At 38.2% G+C, this 24,000-nt stretch overlaps 1 protein-coding gene and 1 pseudogene across 5 annotated transcripts in view; one reads left to right on the top strand and one right to left on the bottom strand.

The window, feature by feature from the left end:
• The window catches only part of LOC135210364 (CD109 antigen-like), a 1,440,954-nt gene that overhangs the window by 823,462 nt on the left and 593,492 nt on the right, over positions 1-24,000 (top strand). The window lies entirely within an intron of this gene.
• Positions 6,676-24,000, bottom strand: part of LOC135210363 (ras-related protein Rap-1b-like) — a 79,790-nt pseudogene continuing 62,465 nt past the window's right edge.

Below are 24,000 nucleotides of genomic sequence, written 5' to 3' on the forward strand. Positions count from 1 at the left end.
AGCTCGAGAACTAAGAGTAGGAACATTAAATGTTGGTAAACATGACAGGAAGAGGGCGGGCAATAGCTGACCTTATGAAAACAAGACGAGTAGATATTCTCTGTGTACAGGAGACAAGATGGAAAGGTAACAAAGCGAGGGAACTTTGATGAGGGGTATAAGATGTTCAAATAAAGAAGGCAGGAATGGTGTTGGAATAATTCTGTCAAGTGAAATGAAGAAGGAAATCGTTGAAGTAAATAGAAGAAATGATAGGATTATTTGGGTCAGGCTGATGGTTGAAAATCGCACTGTTAACATCTTCAGTGCATATGCACCCCAGATAGGATGCTCAGATGAAGAGAAAGATCACTTCTGGTCGGACTTAGAGGAGGAAATGGAAAAGGTACCAGCAGATGAAAGATGCCTAGTCGGGGGAGATCTGAATGGGCACGTAGGCCAGAATAACCATGTGATCAGCCGTATACATGGTGGGTATGGCTATGATGAAAGAAATGCAGAGGGTGAGAGAATAGTTGAGTTTGCTGTGTCCAAGGATATGTTACTGGCGAACACTTTTTTCACCAAGCGGCAAGAACATCTAGTTACGTACAAAAGCGGCGGAAGGTCCAGCCAGATAGATTACTTGGATTTATAAGACAAAGATTTACCATGTGAGTGTGCAGCATCGTTTGTTAGTGATGGACTTGGTTATGGAAACTGAACAAATAAGGAAGAAAAAAATGCAGGGGCCAAAAAGGATTAAATGGTTTAAGCTGAAAGAGATTGAATTTTGCAGGCAGTTTAAAGAAAAAGTATTAGAGGAACTAACTCATGAAATTGAGGATGTTGATGAATGGTGGAACAGAACGATGGAAATTATACTGGGGGTTGCTAGAGAAATATTGGGTGAGAGTAGTGGCAAGATGTTCGAAAATAAGGAAACGTGGTGGTTCAGTGAAGAAGTGAAGGATGCAACAAAGCAAAAGAGAGAAGCAAAGAAAAGGTGGGAGGGGACCCAAATGGAAGAGGACTGGATGGCCTATAAGGAAGCAAATAAATTAGCAAAGGAAACTGTAGCAATTGCTAAGGACAGAGCATATGGTCAGCTTTACAAAGAGCTAGATATCAAGGAAGGGCAAGGAAAGATCTTTAAACTAGCACACATGAGAAATAAGAGTACCAAGGATATAACACACATAAGACAGATTAAGGATAAGGATGGAAATGTACTGAGAAATGAGAGAGACATAATAAGATGGGAAGAATATTTTGAGGCCTTATTGAATGAAGAAAATGAAAGATTCTAAGAGGAGATGGACACACAAATTGTGGACCAGTCACAGAAATAACAAAAGCTGAGGTTAGAGTGGCACTGGGAAAGTTGAAAAATAGTAAAGCGGTGGGACCAGATGGCATACCTGCAGATGCCTGGAAGGCTCTTGATGAGGAAGGAATTGACATATTGTGGCAGTTAATGAAAAAGATTATGGAAAGTGAGGCGATACCCGAAAAATGGAGAGTCAAAGAGAAAGGGGACATACAGTGTTGTGAAAATTACCGAGGAATAAAGCTCATGTCACATACACCGAAGGTATTTGAAAGAATTATGTATGAAAGATTACGGCAACAAATTTTCATCAGTAGACAGCAACTAGGAATCATGAAGGGGCTTAGTACTGTGGATGGTATTTTCGCTCTGAGACAAATTATGGAAAAGTACAGAGAGAAGCAAAAGGTCTTGCATATGGCCTTTATAGACCTTGAGGAGGCATATGACAGAGTACCACGTCAGGAAATATGGAGATGTCTCAGGGAGAGAAGAGTGATGGAGAAGTATGTCAGAATGATCAGGGAGATGTATAGAAATGTAAAGACCAGCGTCAGTTCTACAGATGGAAGAACAGAAAATTTCCAAGTTGGAGTCGGGCTACATCAGGGATCTGCTATAAGCCCACTTCTGTTTAACATCGTCTTTGATGTGTTAACAGAGGATGTCAGGGATGAGCCACCTTGGTGTCTGCTCTGTGCAGATGACATAGTCTTGGTAGCCGAGACCAGGGAAGAACTGGTGAGGAAACTTGAAAGATGGAGATATGCCCTGGAGAGTCGAGGTTTAAGAATACGCAGGAAAAAGACAGAATATATGACGACCAGCAAACAACAATCAAATTAGGCGGAGGAAACATCAAAAGGGTTAAAAAATACAAGTACCTTGGCTCAGTGATTGACAATGAGGGGAACATGGAAGAGGAAATTAGCAACCGGATTCAGTGTGGTTGGAACAACTGGAGGAAGGTGTCTGATGTTATATGTGATAGGAAAGTCCCTATAAGATTAAAAAGGGCAGAGTGCACAAGGCAGTGGTCAGACCAGCAATGACATATGGATTGGAAGCAGCACCTCTAAAGAAAACGGAGGGCAGAAAGTTGAACGTCACCGAGATGAGGATGCTTAGGTGGATGAGTGGAGTAACCAAAAAGGACAGGGTTAGAAATGAACATATTAGGGGTACAGTAAAGGTCACTGATGCATGAAAGAAAGTGCAAGAGGCAAGGTTAAGATGGTATGGCCACCTGATGAGAAGAGAAGAGCAACACATGGCAAGAGAAGTGATGGACGTGGAGGTGGATGGAACACGAAGGAGAGGAAGACCTAAGACCAGGTGGAGAGATTGCATTAGAGATGATATGAGGGAGTAGGGAGTATGGGAGGAAATGACACAGGACAGAGGTAGATGGAAGAGACTCATTAGAAACGGCGACCCCGAATAGGGATAAAGCTGGGAAGAAGAATATATATATATCTTGCGGTGTCGGGGTGGTTTAAGGCTTCACTGCCAGTCCTGGAATTGAGGGGTCGCTGGTTCGCGCCTGTCGATCGCGCCAATTCTATATTAATAATTCCCCCTCGGTTAAGCATATATGAAAATATATTAATTCCGAGGTAGAGCGAATTAGATATTAAAGGACATTTGTAGTTCGATATATGTATATGAATCACGGTAATGTGATAGACTTATAAGTATATATATATAAATATATATATATATATATATATATATATATATATATATATATATATATATATATATTATATATAGACACAACCGTCCATTTATGTCAAATAAAATCAATCAGTCCAATACCTGACAATTCCCCATCCATTTACCTCAAACCAATGAAAAAAAATTGTCCAATTCCACGTTCCAGGAATCCTTTGATGTTCCATACTGAAGGATGACGGGCTTAATGCTAATGAATTCAATTCTCATATGAATAATGAAAAAAATAGTTTTTACAAAGAAAATGAGGGGCATTGAGTTGTTGGAACCCCGTGGCTGAAATGTCAAAGATTTCGTTTCTGATAATTTTTTATTCTAGAAATTAAAACGTCATGCTGTTTTAATCTCTTTAACTTGTATGTGGTAAGTGATGCTAGTTTCAGGTAGGAGTTTTGCATCCATTATATTCTTTACGGGCTCGATGGCGCGTGTTACGCTGCGCTGGAACCCGGCGCTGCCCGTCATGTCTGGCCCTACCTTTCCGATCCCCTCACTTGACCTTCCCCAACCTGGGCTGGACTAACAGGTCTGCAGGAGGAGGGTGGACGTGTCATGTCTCTCCTAACTTCCAGATCCCCTGCCTGCCTCGTCCCCACCCAGGGCGGACAAACAAGAAAGATCCTCTTGGATTTTATTATTATTATATAGAGAAATTCACTTAGAGAAATGCAAAGACCTTTATTCGATTCCGAGGAGAATGAAAGAGGGATGTCTATACAATTCGAACATTTTATTGTATGTTAAAAAAGTACACATATCATTTGAGTAAGAATAGTTTTAGGAACTGTAGGAAGAGGAAGCTTATTGTTTTGTTTATTTTACAATACAACAACGTTATTTTGTTTTTTTACACCTTATGAATGGTCATACTTTACCGATTTCGAACGAATCTAGATTAGTGTCGACAGCAAGAAGATGGAGTCGAGAAGATAGATAGACGAAGACTTTCAGAACGATGACTAACAGAATTCTCTACCGTTTTTTCCTTTTATTCTCTGATGCACTGCCCTACATAACTGCGTCTAACATAAGGGTGAAAGGCTTTTTTTTTCTTTTTGGATAGACGTTTTGCAAACTTGATTTGTCGGGAGTGTGAAAAGCCAGTGGAGTTCTCCACTGGAACTTTGAAGTTGTGGTTTCTTTAGGGATCTGAGAAGAAGAAGTGTTTCATATATTCATCGAAGTTCTAGTCTACCTTGCTGAATGAGATGGTTCTGTTGTTTTTCGTTTTTATCTTCAGTGTCGAGAACGAGTTGCATTCCGTAATAAGTCTGATGAGACTAATAAAAAAGTGCTCCTTGAAGTTCTGGTTTCTTTAAGGTTATGAAAAAATGAAGTGTTTCATATACTCATCGAGGTTCTAGTCTACCTTGCTGAATGAGATGGCTCTGTTTTTTTTCCTTTTTCTTTAGTGTCGAGAACGAATTGCTTTCCGTAATAAGTCTGATGAGACTAATAAAAAAAAAGTGCTCCTTGAAAGCCGGTTTACATTGAATGAAACCAATAACATTCAGCACTGTGTTTGCGCTTACGTTTGTGTTTGAGAATAGGGCTACAAATTCCTCGCGAATTCTGGTTGCAGAATCTGGTTATTTTTCCATTTCACGTAATATTTCGTAAATCTATATATACCTACAGGGTTTGGAAAGCCTGTCATAAACAGAAGCACTGATCGTTGTCCCGCTTTCTTACGCTCTGTAGCACAACTGCGATCGGCGTATAGTGCTTTGCTTGAAATATAAATATTGCTTTGAAAACTGACATTTGTATCCGGTAATTTTCATATTTAGTTATTGCAATCTTAGAAGGAGTAACGTCCCATGAATAAATGAATATGTAACGCATCAACATTAACAGTTACCAACAAAAAATGAGCATTATTGCGAACGAATACCACAGACAAACATTTCTCAACGTATAAAACTGATCGAGTACTATTATACACGCTGATGAATTCCATTTTTTCTTGCGTCGTGTTTTCTATACTCTGCAGTAAATCTTTCCGTTTCCGTTTGGAATCAAACCAAATGACGAAGACCCACGGTAATTCATTTATTTATTTTCTTTTTCACGCTGAATTCCTAACACAGCCTCTATTGCGTATCATAACTGGAAATGGCATTGCAAAGGATACAATTTCAGCGTGAAAGACGGCAATCAGTGGTATCGATTTAGCTGGCGTCCATTCAGGAATATTCCAAAATAAAATTAAAAATAAAGTCCTGGACTTAATTATCCAAGGGAGATTCTTACATGATATTCCTGGTATACATTCACTTTTTTTTTCTATTTTAGTTTCCCGTGACGTCGAGAGAACAGAATCATTTTAGATTTGATAGTCAATTGTTCAGAAACGTTTTGCAGAATGAATTGTAGGTTCAACACAATTCCCTGTCTTCCATTCGTTGGATAATTTTTTCTTTATCAGAGGTTCAGAGCGAATATTATTTCCTTATGTTTTTCGAATTCTTGATATGATGAATAATTCTCAGTGGTAAATATATATATATATATATATATATATATATATATATATATATATATATAATATATAATATCCTTAACTAGTTATATAAAATATATTTCTTTTTACATTAAAATAAAACTTTCGACTACCATCTGAGTCGAAAGGTTTATTTCACTGTTCAAATATATTTTATATAACTACATAAGGATTCTACATAATTGTGGATTATATCCCTATATATATATATTATATATATATATATATATATATATATATATATATTATATATTTATATGGGGATATAATCCACAATTATGTAGAATATATATAATATATTATATAATATATATATATATATATATAATATTTTATATATTTTTGCTAATGAATAAAATTAACCTACCTAATTCACATTTGATTGTCTAAAGTATATCATATCGTCTGATTCAAATTAATGTTGCTTTTAATATGTTTGTGTGATACCATGCAATGTTTGGAGTAACATATATAGCATCTTTTATATTATGGATATTTACGAAAGTCAAAGCGTCCATTAATTTCATATAAGAATTCAAACAGGAAGTGAGGTATACTATAAGTAATAAAATGGGAATAATTGTTTGAAAAATCCTAATGTTTTGTAAGTGTGTGTGTGTGTGTGTGTTTTTTGACAGTCTATGGTTTGATTACGGCGAGACAATGCGAAAATAGGCCTATAAGATTGCCAGAGGATGAGAGTAAGTCTAATAATCAAATTGAGCAAGAAAGAGTAAGACAACTTTAGCAATGAAATCTTGAAACTCTCAAAACGGTAACTAAAATTCATTACGAAGAATTTTCGTGTGGAATCTGACGGCTAGTTTATTGTTTTCCTAATCGATGATCGAACTTCTTATCAATAATTGCGGTAACTATGCAATTATCCAGTTCAATTATCACCACGCAACTATGTAAACGTTACATCTCGATGTTGAGACAACACTCACGTCGCCAAAACAGTCGTGTATATCGAGCAGATGACGGAATTAGCCGCCTTTGTAATAAAATTTCCCTCTCAGAGTCGACCGACATTCTGTGACGTCAGCCTAGCGAGAGAGAGAGAGAGAGAGAGAGAGAGAGAGAGATGAGAGAGAGAGAGAGAAGAGAGAGACGATGAGAGGAGAGAGAGAGAGAGAGAGAGAGAGGGGTCTTCCAAACGCTTGCTCACACACCTACCCCGCTAGGCTGACGTCATTATTATGGCGACAGACTTCTTCTATAAATCCATGTGATTCCGGCACACGACCGATAAAGGCGATGACTGTCGCGCTCTGATTGTCTTACCAATACCAAGCAGCGACGCAGGTACCTGACTTCATATTTATTTATCTATTTAAGAAACAGAATCTTCTTATTCATTTGCTTGTTGTTTTTTTTTTTCGAAATATTCTTTTTTGATAAAGCTATGCAACTTATTTAGAAGACTTAAGGTCACGTGAGGCGCCGTTGCAAAGGTGAAGAAGCCTCAGCCTTGAACGTGGCGGATGAGTCATCCATTGTTTCTAAACGGCAAACTTGTCTTTTCTGTCCTATATCATTAGGTTTCCAAGATGATTAAAGTAACAAACGGTTGGATCTAAATTCTACGTAAAATGACGTGAAATTATCCCCAGTTTAATGAACGCTAACTATGATATTCGCGGCTCTGTTGCAACTGGCTTGAGACGATCGCCAAAGTGGTAGTACTAGAGGTTTCTGCATGCACTACAGGTAAATGAATACATAGTTCCTGAAGATGTCATTAGAAATAAAAGGTGTTTCTGAGAGAGACAGGATCGAGAGTCTAAGTTGAAGACCATCACTGCGTGGTTAAACTAGAAGTGTTTCCTAGATTTGGTGAAGGATAGACTACATATTATATGTCATCACATTCTCACGAGTTACACAAGGTTACAGATCATGCCTGGTCATCACATAATTGGGTTACACAGGATCTTTAATTAACATCATTATCATTGTCATCATTATTTTTTTATCATCGTTTCATGAAGGAATGAGATCCCTTATAGACTCTTCACCTCGTGAGAGAATTATTAGGTAATAACGACTGTATCACCCTCATCCTCCAGTGTTCCACAGTAGTAGTACTACTACTGTGCAGTACCAGTCGAATACTAGACCTGCAGTCAGTCACTGGCTTTCTCTCAAGAAAGTCTCCAGGGAGAGAATGTGGAGCAGTGATTCCTATTAACGATCTAAGTTTAGAGCAGACAGCATTTCTGGTCTCTGATATCCGGATGATCAGGTATTGCACTGCACGAGGCAGCTTGAGCAATACTGAAAGATCTGCGCCTCACGACTTCCATAATGTTGCCCAGAGATTTGAGTCGGCCGCGAGCAGCCGTCGGTGCCTGAAAGAAAGAAGAAGAAGAAGAATTATAATGATCAGAACTAGGACTATTCTGAGAATAAATGGGCTACTCAATTTAATGTACAAAGGAAGAAGAAGAAGAAGAAGAAGAAGAAATTATAGCGATCAAAACTAGGTCTATTCTAGAGAGGGCTACTCAATTTAAGTACGAAGAAGAAGAAAGGAAGAAGAAGAAGAAGAAGAATTATAGCGATCAAAACTAGGTCTATTCTGAGAATAGATGGGCTACTCAATTTAATGTACAAGAAGAAGAAGAAGAAGAAGAAGAAGAAGAAGAAGAAGAAGAATTATAGCGATCAAAACTAGGTCTATTCTGAGAATAGATGGGCTATTCAATTTAATCTAGAACTTATTTACAAGGAAGGAAGAAAAGAAAAGAAGAACTAAGAAGGAAGAAGCGAAGAAGAAGACGAATTATAGCGATCAAAACTAGGTCTATTTCTGAGAATAAATGGCTACTCAATTTAATCTAGACTTTTGTACAAGGAAGGAGAAGCAGAAGAAGAAGAAAAAGAAAAAGAAGAAGAATTATATCGATCAAACTAGGCCTCTACCTAGAATAATGGGCTACTCAATTTAATCTAGACTTATGTCAAAGAAGAAAACATGAAGAAGAAGAATTATAGCGATCAAAACTAGGTCTATTCTGAGAATAGATGGGCTACTCAATTTAATGTACAAAGGAAGAAGAAGAAGAAGAAGAAGAAGAAGAAGAAGAAGAAAAGAAGAATTATAGCGATCAAAACTAGGCCTCTACCTAGAAATAAATGGGCTACTCAATTTAATCTAGACTTATCTAGACTTATGTACAAAGGAAGAAGAAGAAGAAGAAGAATTATAGCGATCAAACCTAGGCCTCTACTGAGAATAAATGGGTCTACTCACTTTAATCTAGACTTATGTACAAAGGAAAAGAAGAAGAAGAAGGAAGAAGAAGAAGAAGAAGAAGAAGAAGAATTATAGCGATCAAAACTAGGCCTCTACCTCGAATAAATGGGCCACTCAATTTAATCTAGACTTATGTACTACATGCAAAGGTTTCCACCTCAGTGGCGCCGACTTGAGCCTTACCATCTCGTTGTTAGCGAGTCCGTACGTCCTGATGAGTAATTGCTTGAAGAGCTCCCCGACGTTTATGTTATATTTGGCCGAGGTCTCGAGGTACGAGGCATTGCTCATGTCTGTGTCGACCCAGTTCTGCGCCCGCTGGTAGCTCACGACCCTCTCCCTGTCGAGGTCGACTTTGTTCCCGACCACCACGACTGGAGCCGAGTCTGAACCTGCGTTGGAAAGGAAACAAAAATGGCATCGGTTAAAGCCATTTTAATGTCATGAACAGAGACAACACAGTCCTCATGGATAAGAATAGAAGGCGGAGGGAATGATAATAAGCTAAATTTATGAGAAATGTGATACAGAGTCGTAGACCTAATGGTCTTGCAGGAAGCAAGATGATACGTCTCGATAGGATGAAATCTTTTTAAGAAGCATTAGTATACGATTCAGTTGTGGCAAGTCACAGACCCTCCCCCCACCCCAACCTCCCACCCCCAGCCATAAAAGGGGGCGTGGGAGGGTACGTTGGGGGTTGGGTGCACCGTAGCTGCTCTTCAGCATTAAATGTCGCCCCAGCTTGAGTCAGTATTTCAATCACGACGAAAATTGCCAATTTTTTCTTGCCAGGAACCTCATTTTTTTTTTTGCAGCCGCTGGGGGCGTTTTTGCCTTCCTGCCTTTTTGCTAGTGACCCTGGGTGTTATAATTGGGATTTGCTATTAATTTTCGTTTCATCATAGCTCCGAGGAGAGAGATTGACGTATGCGTATGACAGAATCTTACGTTCTTAAGAGTGTATTGAGTTTTGTATTAAGATACTGAAAAAAAAAATCACCTACCAATTCTGTTGACATTCCAAGAAAGTAAGTTTGTAAATGGAGCTTCATACGACATTGCATACTACATAATATACATATAATAAAACATATCATGCTAACTACTAAAGAATTATTAAATGGGCAAGCTTTGCATATTCAAGATTTAACATTATACAACACATGGGTTTCGCCATAGAATATTTTTTTTGGCAGAGGTTCAACGTTAACAGAACTGCTATTCATAAAAAATGTCCTTTAAACAGAACAGTTAATGTTCTTCATCATCATTATCAACAAAAACAAAATCAACATCATTAAAGATAGCTTCCTGTGCTTTCAGTAGTGTTACCAAGAGATCCTACTTGACTGCAGTTTGTTTACAATGCAAATTCTGTTGTAAGGTTTAAACCTTATACTCTTGCATTTCCTGATCCCACGCACTCGAGACTTCATCCTCTGTCCAACTTTCTATTATTTCTATAATATTTCCCGTCTCTCAAGGTTTGATCCGGTCTTATAACGCTCTCACTCCCTCATGATATTTACTTAGACTGTCCTGCGTAGTTTGCCTTTCTTTGCTTCTCCGAAGACCGACTGCCCTAAATATAGAACGCTTTTGTTGACTGAGGAATTCCGCCTCTGCCTTCTGTGGTTATTTGTGTGGCGTGGCTTGTTATGTCCAACCCCCCCCCCCCCCACTCCCACAACCCACTACAACACACACACTCTCTCTCTCTCTCTCTCATGGCTGCTCGCTCATTCTTCTGTTATATACTGTTTGAATGCCCTCCATTTTTTGCTATCTATTATCGTCTTTCAGGTTAGTTTTTTTTTAAAGTCATTCCGAAGTTATTAGTCCCAAGTGTGACCACGATGAAAAGTATGGTATAAAAAAAAAAGGATTTCTATGTCATCAATCACAGGTTTTGTCGTTAACCTCTCTGCTTCAAGCGGCAATCAGACGTCCGGCATTACTCCCACGGTTCATGAATTCGATTAAAATAAGAAGAGGAAAAAATTATTTATTCGTATATATTTTACGATTTTTTGTGTGACCTAATGGACATCATTCCAGAAGGCTCCCCCTTCGGAGGCAGTCCTCCTCCTTGACTGACAAAGCCATTACACACACACACACACACACACACGCACGCTAGCACGCACGCGAAGTTATTTCGTGGCCGGAGGGAGGTGGAAGATGCCCGTCCTGGGCTCCAGGTTTTCTTCTTCTCCAGGTTTTCGTCTTCTTCTTCTTCTTCTTCTTCTTCTTCTTATCATTCCCAGACGGAACCTGGGGGCTTATATTCTTCACGACCTTGCAAAAGATACAAGATGATTTCTTACCTCGGAAGGTTGTGGGTGTATAGGTGGGTTTATAAAGTCCTCTACCTCGTATCTGTAAGGTTTGAGGAATAGCCTGTGTGAGGACGTATGTATAATATGAATACCTTTATTCACTGAGCGTTCACCTAGTATCTACATTCACGGTGTGACATTATGACGTCGCTAGGTGTCTGCATTTATAAAAAAAGAATTAGTAGACGCTGAACAATAGTAGAGATGACCACCTTTATCTTATATCTACAAACTTTAGATACCTGAGGTTTTGTATACATTCGAACAGAGACGACCACCTTTATCTTATATCTACAAGCTTTAGATACATTATTTTTTTATGTATTCGACATAGGGCTGAATTTGATTGTATTATCGAATTTCCACCACATTCACAAGTACTCCAACTCAGATTTGAAAACAGATATCGCCAGGTTTTCGTAATATAGCCATTGGCATTGCGAAGGACGAAGTCACGCTGACATCCTACGAAATACGGATTTTGGGGGGCGATAAGATTCACCTCTGAATACCTGTTATGTATTTAGAATATTGCTCCCATTACAAAGTGGACTTTAAAACAGTTCTTTCAGCTGTGTAAATCATTAATTTTTCCTTCCGTGTAAAGATTCACTGGCCAGCGTTTTTATTTTTTATTCTTTTTAGAATACTGTAATGTCTATCTGGTAAATCCATATAAAAAAGCAAAAAAAGCATGATTTTACTGACGTATTATCTCTTTCGGAAGGCTGTTATGTCTGCCCAGTAAATCTATATAAAAAGGTACACTTTTATCGACGTATTGTATCGAAACTCAGCAGGAAAAAAAAAAAGATGAGGGATTTGGAAAAGTCCAAGACAACTTTGAACCTCGTGCCCCGTCGATGATTTGGTGCCAGATAAATCAAGCGATAACGAAATTGCTTGATAACAGGTCATGGAGAGCGATAAGAATAGAAAATGAACTACTGGAGAGTTTGATGGGGTTTCCCCCTCCTCCCCCCCCTTCTCTCTCTCTCTCTCTCTCTCTCTCTCTCTCTCTCTCTCTCTCTCTCTCTCGCTTCATACCCTCCGCGAGCCTCCCCTAGATCTTATCAAAAGGAAAATTGGATGTTCTCTAAACCAATTACGACGGAGAATGGGGTATTATGAAACCATCCAAGTTTTTACGGCAGGGAGGAAGAGTGATTCCTCTACAAATACTCGCTAGAATCGGAGGAAAGAATCTCAGATGTAATTATTGTGTGCGTGGCTGTCCGTGCACTCGCGTGTCTGTCTGTGTTAGTGTATGTGCGTGTGTGTGTGTGTGTGTGTGTCGACGACGAGAGAGCGCTCGAACGCGACGGAAAAATGGTGACATCTTTCTGTCGGGCAATTTGATTGTCGGCGGCAGGTTTTTTTAAGCGACAGAACTCGAAAACAGGAAAGAATCATTGAGTGGATTCATCGATTTCCTTTCTTTTTCAAGGTCTGAATACAGAGGCTACAGACCGCGCTAAATAAGCACTTTTGCAGCGCTACATTTACATAAGACTAGCTGACCAACCAGGAGTTGCCCGGGAAAACTCTGAATGACAACCGATAAACTCTTTTACTCTCCCTCAGAACTTAGCTGTTGGTCTTCACTAGCTTAATGCACTGTAATTCCCTCATAACTTACTAATACATTCCACTTGAAACTCTAAAGTCTCTGTTATTGCTCTCAGAAGATTCCCCCCCACCCTCTCTCTCTCTCTCTCTCTCTCTCTCTCTCTCTCTCTCTCTCTCTCTCTCTCTGTCTCCTCTCTCTTCCCTCTCGCCTCTATCTCTCTCTCTGAAGGAATTCCTACACTGGAAGTCTCTGAGCAATGGGAAGAAACTTAATCCCATTACCGTTTTTTTTTTTTTTTATCCGAGACTGGCGTATCTGGTGAGCTCTGCGCGTTTTATTTGTTAGTTACGTACACTACTTTTTTTGGTAAACATTTGAGAAAACTTCAGTGAAACCGTATGCATATATACCTAACAAAACACACACACATACGTACATATCACAAGTTTCTCTCATTATTTTAAGAATAAAATGCTAAATATATATATTTTAAAGGTTACTCTCATTACTTAGACACTAAAATGATAATCCTCTTGACCTCACATATAAGAAGAACGACCCCATTCTTGAGCTGACCTCTCCAGAATCATATTTCTTGCGATTCTCCAATTTTCCATTCTGATATAAGTCGGTCTTGCTCCTTCCTCCTTCGTGACTGATCGCAATAAAAGACCGGATTTGCAATCCATTGAAATATTGCATCCATATCTGTGATGAGTTCCCCAAAAATACTGCGTTATATAAAAAAGGAAGAAGTTAGAAGGTAAAGTCTATATTGACCACCACAGTCAGTCATTTCGACTGCACCATTGTCTTGGAAGGTGAGCGGGAGTATGGGGGTTGGAGAGGTGGATAAAGACAGGGGATAAGATGGGGGTTGGGAGTGGTAGGACCCAACGCCTTATACGTGCGTAGATGCAGCCTGTATCTTTTGTGGGTACGGAGGAGCTCCATTCTTGTGTACGTGGGAAGGCAGCTAGCAGCCAAGGCGTTGAGACTGACTGACTGACTGACAGCTTTTGTCTTCTTGGAAAATCTGAATCTGACATGTTCCTCTCTTTTCATATTACGTTCGTCTTCTTATTTTTATTGATATGAACATTGTCAGCCTCTCCTCTCTGCTCTTCTTCCACTATCAATACGACATTCCTCTCTAGGACTATAAATCTATAAGTCTAGAACTCGTTTCCTTTATAAATCTACAAGTCTACGACAGAAATGACATTCCTCTCTAGAACTATAAATCTATAAGTCTAAAGCTCTTTTCTTTTATAAATCTATAAGTCGACAATAAATGACACCTTTCTAGAACCATAAATCTATAACTATAGGTCTAGAACTCGCTTCCATTATAAATCTATAAGTCTAAAACAGATATGACATTCCTTTCTAGAACCATACATCTATACCTATAAGTCTAGAACTCGTTTCCTTTGTAAATCTATAAGTCTACAACATAAATGACATTCCTTTCTAGAACTATAAATCTATAACTATAAATCTAGAACTCGTTTCCATTAAAAATCTATAAGTCTACAACAGAAATGACATTCCTCTCTAGAACCATACATCTAAAGCTAAAAGTCTAGAACTCTTTTCCTTTATAAATCTATAAGTCTACAACTCCTTTTCTTGACAGAAATGGCATTCCTTCATGTAACTATAAATCTATAACTATAAGTCTAGAACTCGTTTCCATTATAAATCTTTGTCTACCACAGAAATGACATTCCTTTTTAAAACTATAAATCTATAAGTCTAGAACTCGTTTCCTTTATGAATCGATAAGTCTACAACGGAAATGACATTCTTCTCTAGAACGATAAATCTATAAGTCTAGAACTCTTTTCCTTTATAAATCTATAAGTCTACAACAGAAATGACATTCCTCTCTAGAACTATAAATCTATAAGTCTAGAACTCGTTTCCTTTATAAATGACATTCCTTTCTAGAACTATAAATCTATAAGTCTAGAACTCGTTTCCATTATAAATCTGTCTACAACAGAAATGACATTCCTTTCTAGAACCATAAATCTATAAGTCTAGAACTCTCTCCCTTTAAAGACCTATAAGTCTACAACAGAAATGACACCTCTCTAGAACCACAAATCTATAACTATAGGTCTAGAACTCCTTTTCTTTGTAAATCTATAAATCTACAACTCCCTTTCTTCACAGAAATGACATTCCAGTGACAGTCTCTAACTCTCTCTTTCTTCTTTAATCTGTTGGTCAATTTCGACTCGTCGACTCCCAAGCCACAAGAGTCATCCCCAGTTCTATTTCTGCTACCGCTCTTAAAGCACCCCCTTCCGCTTTCTTCCCAAATACCTGCTGATACAGACGTGTCACGCAGTAGGTATCAGAATCTGAAGGTCAAATTAATCTTTCCAATCTCAACGTCAACCTTATGACGGTGGCTGTGCGCGATTTAACCCCCCCCCCCCCACACAGCACCAACGTGAATTCGTGCAAGGGATTGTCAACATGACGGTGGCTGTCCGATTTAACCCCCCCCCCCCCCCACACACACACACGTGATTCGTGCAAGGAGTTGTCACACGGATTGATTGATTGAATCTGGAAATTTAGAATTAAAGGTATATACATTAAGCCATTCATCTCTTCAGGTAGTCGGAGCGTTTGAACAACGAGATGGAGGGAATCCACATGTTTAATGAGATGACGTACTATGTTCTGAATGTGAAACTTGAAGTAAATCACGCAGCCTCATTAAGATCGAATAATGATCGAGGTTATGCAGCCCTTAGGACAGCGAATAGCGCCAGTTAGAACGGTTGGACAGCAAAATAAAGGGATCTAGAAAACTGAGATAAAGTAGTACTAGGCTCTAAAGCTGAAACTTGAAGACCAGGGTGTCCATAAAGTCCTAGTACCATTACAAGCATTTTTGCTCAGAAATCATATAACATAGAGTAATGCAGTTTTTTATAGAATGTTCTACGTGTCATCAAGTCTACATTCAGAGCAGTTTCATTCTACAAAAAACTGCATTACTCCATGTTATATGGTTTCTGAGCAATAAATACTTGTAATGGTACTGGGAATTTATGGACACCCTGTCAATCTCGCAGTCTCGGTAAGAAGTAATCATTATCTAGGTTGGACAACAAGATGTAGGAAAGGAGCTAAACTGGATGTACCTTAAAAGGCTGAAAAAAACAAAGAAAAAAGTGGGTAAAGCTAGGGGGACGAATGGACGCTGTAAACACCCTTTATAAACCACATCTACGACAATACGAGGCCCCGCGCCATTCCCTGCCAAGCAGGCAGGCATCCATCTATACCCTCTTTTAAAGGGGTAAGCTGCGGTTTACGGGCGCGTGGTGGATTTTTACAAGGGTCCTCATCAGCCATGAAGTGCAAAATGTTTCAGGGGAACCACTGGACGACCTTCTCTCTTTCATAAACGCTTCGTTTCGAGTTGCTCCATCGCTTCTGGAAAAAAAAAAGAAAGAAAAAAAAACGCTTCATTTCGAGTTGCTCCATCGCTTCTTCTTCTTCTTCTTCTTCTTCTTCTTCTTCTTCTTAAAAAAAATGCTTTCAAATTGTACAAATGTGTTTCCAACTTTTCTTGTCAGCATTTTTACGTTTCAATTCCAAAGCAGCAATGGCTACCATGCTAAACTTTAGATGGGATAGTATCGGTAAAGATAGTTAGATTCCTCTCTCTCTCTCTCTCTCTCTCTCTCTCTGTCTCTCTCTCTCTCTCTCTCTGTCTCTCTCTCTCTCTCTCTTTCTAACTCTCTCCATGAATGGCAAGATATCGATTCGGGTTGTAAGTCATCGCAAGCACTGTAAGGCAACACACACACACACACACACACACACACACACACACAGAGAGAGAGAGAGAGAGAGAGAGAGAGAGAGAGAGAGGGGGGAGCTGACCTAAAGGTATGCTTGCTGGCGTCTGGGTCCCCCTAAAGAGCTACAGCTTTGACAAACACCATAATAATTTCGAAACATCATCTCCTGAAGCAGGAATAAAAAAAAAAAAAACTACCTGGCTTGAGACAGCTCTTCAAACATGGCATCAGTCATCAAAGTTGCAGATCCTTTCGTCAATATCACCGACAGAGAGAGAGAGAGAGAGAGAGAGAGAGAGAGAGAGAGAATCAAGCAGGCAAACCGTGTCTTCATTACTGGAAATGATCTCAGCATACTTCAGTTGCATGTGTAATTAAAAGTTCTAAGGTCTGATCCGGGAGACGTCCAGGGTTGATTCGAAGAAGCTCTAATGGGGCGGGGGGTGAGGGAGGGGGGGGGGGGGTGTGGGGGGGGGGGGGGGGAAGCGAAGGCTGCATTTACGCTTCTTCTTTGATCTGAATCAACTACCTTTTGAGGATATACGTATAGTTACGTATATTTCAAAATAAATCTCTACAGAAAGGCTGTTCGATTCCCATTTTCAACCTGCTTTTTCTGACGCAAAAAATAATCACAATAATATGTAACCTCTTCATCAATCTATAAACTCAGTATATTTAATGAATGTTGAGAAATGACCATCCACTCTTCATGGCAAAGAGTCTGACTGTGAATAATCTTAAATAAAACACTAAAATAAGCCATAATTAAAGCACTAAATGGACATATTATTTGTCAGCTATGCAATGCTTTGATACGTAATTCTATTAACGTTTAAGTGTCAAAGTTTCGCGTCTTTTGAAGAATTATGTAGGCCGGTATTAAGGATCTATATTTCCATTATTTATCACGAATTCCACACTGGGGAAGCAATTCTTAAGGCATCAGATAACCCCATCTGATTATTTGAAAATCCACTGGTACTTTCAATGCTTTATATTATGTTAACATTACTTTTATTTGTTAATTGATTTGAAGTATCAGTATGATGCTATCTTTCTGTTTGATTAATTATTCAAAATAAAACTAGATAACTACCAGTGTTATTATCACTAGATTATATTGAAATACTGATACTATGAGTTAATAATTTTGAGAACTGCACTTTATTATAATCTAAAATCTTGATTGTACTTATTTTAATATTAATGAATCTGGTACAAGATGTAGTACAATATATAGACAATAAATAATGTAAATCTAATTGAAAGCCCTGTAAAAGTTGATCTCCGAGAACATAATATTCCTGTCAATTTCGTGTATATATGATCCCTGCAATATCTCATTATAAATAACCTCAAGAATATGTCTTCATAATTTTTTTAATTTGCCTCTGAATCTAATTTTACCCTCGCATATCGATCTGTGCCATATACCAAGCGCCAGATGTATGAAGTCCTCCTTTTGTCTCTACACATCATATTTTTTATATTTCATCTCTGGATACTGACTTTTTTTTCTCCCGTTACATTCATCATTAGTCCTTTGACGTAGGTACGACGTATTGTCCCATTGTTCTCTATACCAGCGATTTTTTTATTGGCGTGTTTTGTGTCCCGTCTGTGCTAATGCTCTACAGAGGCCTCGTTAATTTCGATAATTGGACATTTGGTTTGGTGGATATGACATCTTTTAATATTTGCGCTGATTCTTTCTTTATTATCTAAAGTTATTTTGCTGCATGGCGTTGGTTATAGTAGATTCACATCAAGCGTGCATGTGATGTCTAGGCCAGTCCCTTATTACGACGCTCCTGATTGGCTGTTGATAAGCTAATCACAGGGCTGGGAACTCTCAGTCTCTCGAAAGAGTTCACATAGGCAGGATGTATGTTCCATCTCTCCCGAGGGATACTTTTGAAAGACGTATCCCTCAGGAGAAGTAGAATATACATCCTCCCTATGTGAACTCTTTCGAGAGACTGAGAGTTCCCAGCCCTATGAGTCTATGACTGGCTTATCAACAACCCAACTGGTGATATAAATCTACTATAGTCAACATCGATACGCTTAATATCTTAGAAAATCAATCTTTGTAATCCTGGATTTCTAAATCCGATTTATCCTTGAAATATGAGAATTTCTGTATCGTACAAACGTCGCAAGAAATATAAAACTTCATTTCCTTTAGATAGGTTCAGCATTATCCGACACGTCAGTAAATTTAATTTTCTTTAGACAGCTTCGACATTTTCCCCTACGTCTGTCATGGCTACTCTCTTTCCATACTGGAATCATGAACCATAAAGCATTTTGTTTCTTCACTAAACAGTCAGAATCCCTCTACTGTTTTGCATTGAGCCTAAGTCAATGTTTTCTTGAAAATGAAGATTCACCCAGGTTTACCTCTCATTGTGGATACTGGCCTCCCTTCTATAAAGCTTTATTGTAAAAGTTCTCTTTGATATTATATGACTAAGTAAATTTTCGAATATTTACATATCAATATACCTTATTGAACTAATTTGCGCACTCTGACAGTCGTGAAGGTGGGCAATTACCGTTATGAGCTACTGAAGTATTAGCTAAACTCTATCAATATCCACTGATAATAAGGATTCGTGGACAAGAATAAGTAAATAATAGCGAAAGAAGATGCGTTAATCAAAATCATTAGACCTATTGCCTCAGAAAACCACCTAGCGACTCCCCTGTTTTGGAAAGCCGGTCAGAAAAAACGCAAAAACGAAATATATATGTATATATACATTTAATATAGTATATACTATATATATATATATTATATATATATATATATATATAAAGATATCTTAGATATTTTAGTAGCCTTCTTGATCTTATATGCCCCTTGTCGTCTGGGGTAATTCATGCATGAATACTTTGGATAGTCATAGAACCACTTTCTGGACCATCACATACATAAGTTCTCTAGACAGTCGTAGTAGAAGAGCTTTTTGGGCTATTTCATACACAAGTACTCTGGACAGTCATAGAAGGATTTTCTGAGCCAATTCATACATGAATACTTTGGACAAGTCAGGAGGAACTAGTCTGAGCCCAATCCATACATAATACTGAACAGTCATAGAAGAGCTTTCTGAGCCAATCCATACATGAATACTTTGGACAGTCATAGAAGAGCTTTCTGAGCCAATCCATACATAAATAATTTGGACATTCACAGAAGATCATTCTGGGCCAGTTCAGACGTAAGACCTCTGTGGGGCAGTCATGACACCACTCACCTTTAATCTTAGTGATGAGATTCCAAAGAGTCTGGGCTTCGTAGAAGCTCTGTTCGTTGTTGACCGCGAACACGATGACGAACGCCCGGCCAGATCTGATGGACAGCTCTCGCATCGCTGGAAAGTGGTGCGATCCAGCCGTGTCCAGGATTTCCTAGGGCGTGGAACAAGCCATCTGTGGACGATTTAAGCGGGGTGGGTTATTGTTGCTGGGCTGGACGTATGATAAAGTCCTCATTGAAGCAAAATTAAAAGTATGAAATAGCGAGGGAGAGTCAGAGTTAGGATATCTGGAGAAGTAACGAGAACTTAAAAGTAATGTATACTTTACGACATGGTGCAAACGCATAACGTGAATGCTAGGCTAAATAAGAACGTCTGAGAGAGAGAGAGAGAGAGAGAGAGAGAGAGAGAGAGAGAGAGAGAGAGATTTTTTTTACTAGAACAGAAAAAACTCTCAAACTTCAACAGTAGCGAACTACTTTCTTCGAAGTTTGAAAGACTGAAGAAATAATTTAAAGGAAGCACCACGAGAAATTTCAGAGAAGCAGTACTTTGTTTTTGTTTTGTTTTTATAAAGGCAGTAGTTGAGGATTTAGTTTCTTTTGCTGTGGAGTAATTTCCCATGATAAAGAGAGAGACGTAAAGTAAGAATATATAAGGACGTATATTGTGGTAGTTATTTTCACAAGGTGAGCGAGCACTGTCCTACCCGTCGCGAATAATTGCAATGAAACAAGTATTAACTTAAAGTAAACGTACAAATTTTAAGCCAAACTGTTTTTTTGTAATTGAGAGTGACGCCATTGTCACATAGAAACTGAGTATACATCACATCAGCTATAGACGTTAAATAAGAGTTGAATAAAGTGGCATATCATTCGAAGACTATGTCATTCTACTGCGAGAAAATATGTAAGAAAAAAAAATTGCAATCTGTTTCATGAAAGTAATTTATGCATTGTGGAAAACAGCTTGTTGGACGCAAGATTTGACGAATGGCGGTATACGCTGTTCCAACGTCCACTTCACTAAGGAACCCCCGCCCCCGCCGCTCACACCCCCCCCGCCCCCCCCCCACAAAAAAAAGGGTCTTGTTTAAGACGGGAGACACTAATTCTGGAAAGCGGCGACAGCCCCCGCTCCAGAACGCCTGGAAACCTTCCAGCTAAATGGAGAGTTTCATTCCCAGCGCCGAATGTGACGTTGGCGTTCGAACCCGTGGGAATTTCCTGACAGAAACCACTTAAGCGAGCGACGTGGAATTAGCGTAGGACTTATTTCTCAACAGGCGGCAGATGTGGACCTAAAACGAGCAATTAAGCCTCATCAAAATGCACGACTTAGAAACAGTCTAAGGATGAAATCAAAATAAAAACAAGAGAGTCATCACTTACTGAAGCTATAAAAACACGCGATTTGGTGATGGATTAAACATCAACTAAAACTCCAAAGAGAACCATCACTTAACGAAAGATATAGAAACGCGGTTGGTGGATGGAATTAAACACACTAAAAATCGAAAGAGAAACAACTTTTTACTGAAGCTGTTAAAACACGCGGTTTGGTGGTGGATTAAACATCAACTAAAAATCGAAAGAGAAACATCACTATCGAATCTATAAAACGCGATTGTGATGGAAATTAACAACATAAACTAAAATCGAAAGAAGAAACATCACTTAACGCAGCCTATTACAAAACACGCGAGTTGGTGATGGATGACCAACCTCAACTAAAACTCGAAAGATACAACATCACTAGCGAAAGCTATAAAAACACGCGATTTGGTTGATGGATTAAACATCAACTAAAAATCGAAAAGAAAAAAAACATCACTTACTGAAGCTATAAAAACACGCGATTGGTGATGGATTATAAACATCAACTAAAAATCGAGAGAAAAACATCACTACTCGAAGCTATAAAAACACGATGATGATTAAAACTCAACTAAAAAAACGAAAATCACTATTCGGCTATAAAAAACACCGATGATTGGACAAACATCAAACTAGAAATCGAAAGAGAAACATCACTATCGAAGCTATAAAAACACGCGATTTTGGTGATGGATTAAACATCAACCAAAAAATCGAAAAAAAGAGAGAAACATCACTATCGAAGCCTATAAAAACAGGCGATTTGGTGATGGATTAAACATCAACTAAAAATCGAAGAGAAACATCACTATCGAAGCTATAAAAACAAAAAACGCGATTGGTGATGGGATTAAACATCAACCAAAAAAATCGAAAGAGAAACATCACTATCGAAGCTATAAAAACACGCGATTTGGTGATGGATTAAACATCAACTAAAAATCGAAAGAGAAACATCACTATCGAAGCTATAAAAACACGCGATTTGGTGATGGATTAAACATCAACTAAAAATCGAAAGAGAAACATCACTATCGAAGCTATAAAAACACGCGATTTGGTGATGGATTTTAAAAATCAACTAGGAAATCGAAAAGAGAGATCCCACTTACCGAAGCTATATAAAAAATACGCGATTTGGTGATGGATTAAACATCAACTAAAAATCGAAAGAGAAACATCACTTAACGAAGCTATAAAAATACGCGATTTGGTGATGGATTAAACATCAACTAAAAATCGGAAGAGAAACATCACTTAACGAAGCTATAAAAACACGCGATTTGGTGATGGATTAAACATCAACTAAAAATCGAAAGAGAAACATCACTTAACGAAGCTATAAAAACACGCGATTTGGTGATGGATTAAACATCAACTAAAAATCGAAAGAGAAACAACTTTTACTGAAGCTATAAAAACACGCGATTTGGTGATGGATTAAACATCAACTAAAAATCGAAAGAGAAACATCACTTAACGAAGCTATAAAAACACGCGATTTGGTGATGGATTAAACATAAACTAAAAATCGAAAGAGAAACATCACTTAACGAAGCTATAAAAACACGCGATTTGGTGATGGATTAAACATCAACTAAAAATCGAAAGAGAACATCACTTAAACGAAGCTATAAAAATACGCGATTTGGTGATAAAGGATTAAACATCAAATAAAAATCGAAATAGAAACATCACTATCGAAAGCTATAAAAACACGCGATTTTGGTGATGGATTAAAACTAAACTAAAAATCGCAAAGAGAAACATCACTATCGAAGCTATAAAAAACACGTTATTTGGGTTTGGTGATGGATTAACAAACAAAATAAACTAAAAAATCGGAAGAGAAACATCACTTAACGAAGCTATAAAAACACGCGATTTGGTGATGGATTAAACATATAACAAAAATCGAAAGAGGAAACTTCACTTACTGCTTTTTTTTTAGAAAACTTCAGAACCGCCAGATGGTTACAGCAGCATCAGTGGTTTTGATAGATAGTCCAAGAATTAGCGACAGGGAAGAGTGTAGATCAGCGTAGGGGAGCTTGGAGAGAGAAAGAGAGAAAGAGAGAGAAAGGAGAGATTAGAATTAAACATCTAGGACACTAAGCTTCTTAGGCCAGCAGGAAATAGGGGAACAAAGAGAGGTAAGTGTCTAGACAGTAGGAGTCTTGAGGTGTAACCAGACGTTCCTTAAACTTTGGTATTATAAGATTATGCGTTTAAATCATGACTTCTAGAGGAATAAGAGCAATAAATTAAGCAACAACAATAATTAGAGAAGCAAGGTTTGAAATTTGAAAAAAGGACTAAACTAAAAATCTTTTTGATGATGTTAAGGACTGGCTCGTTACTCCATTAGATATCTGCCCTCCTTCCATTTTTTTTTTTGGAAAAAAGTTGCAGAAAAAGAGGAAGGGCAAAAGGGATTTCAGTAAAGGTAATGTAAGACTTTGGCAAAGTCGTTTGTCCATGGTGGTATGGGCAACAAGTGCCAATGATAACAATAGCAAAGATATTGTTGTCAATCATTCACAATATATACATAAAGGTATGTTATGTATACTTTCACTAATAGCTAAAAGTAGCATATTTTTGGTTTAACTATAAAACTGTTTTTATAACTGATTTAGTTCATTAGTTTATTCATAATTTTGTTTTATGGTAACATCTTCATTTGTTTTAACTGTTACATTATTTTTCTATTTTCTCTCTCTCTCTCTCTCTCTCTCTCTCTCTCTCTCTCTCTCTCTCTCTCTCTCTCTCTCTCACTTTTTTCTAGCAATTTAAACA

The sequence above is a fragment of the Macrobrachium nipponense genome, chromosome 39 (assembly GCF_015104395.2).
Source record: "Macrobrachium nipponense isolate FS-2020 chromosome 39, ASM1510439v2, whole genome shotgun sequence".
NCBI classification, from domain to species: Eukaryota; Metazoa; Arthropoda; class Malacostraca; order Decapoda; family Palaemonidae; genus Macrobrachium; species Macrobrachium nipponense.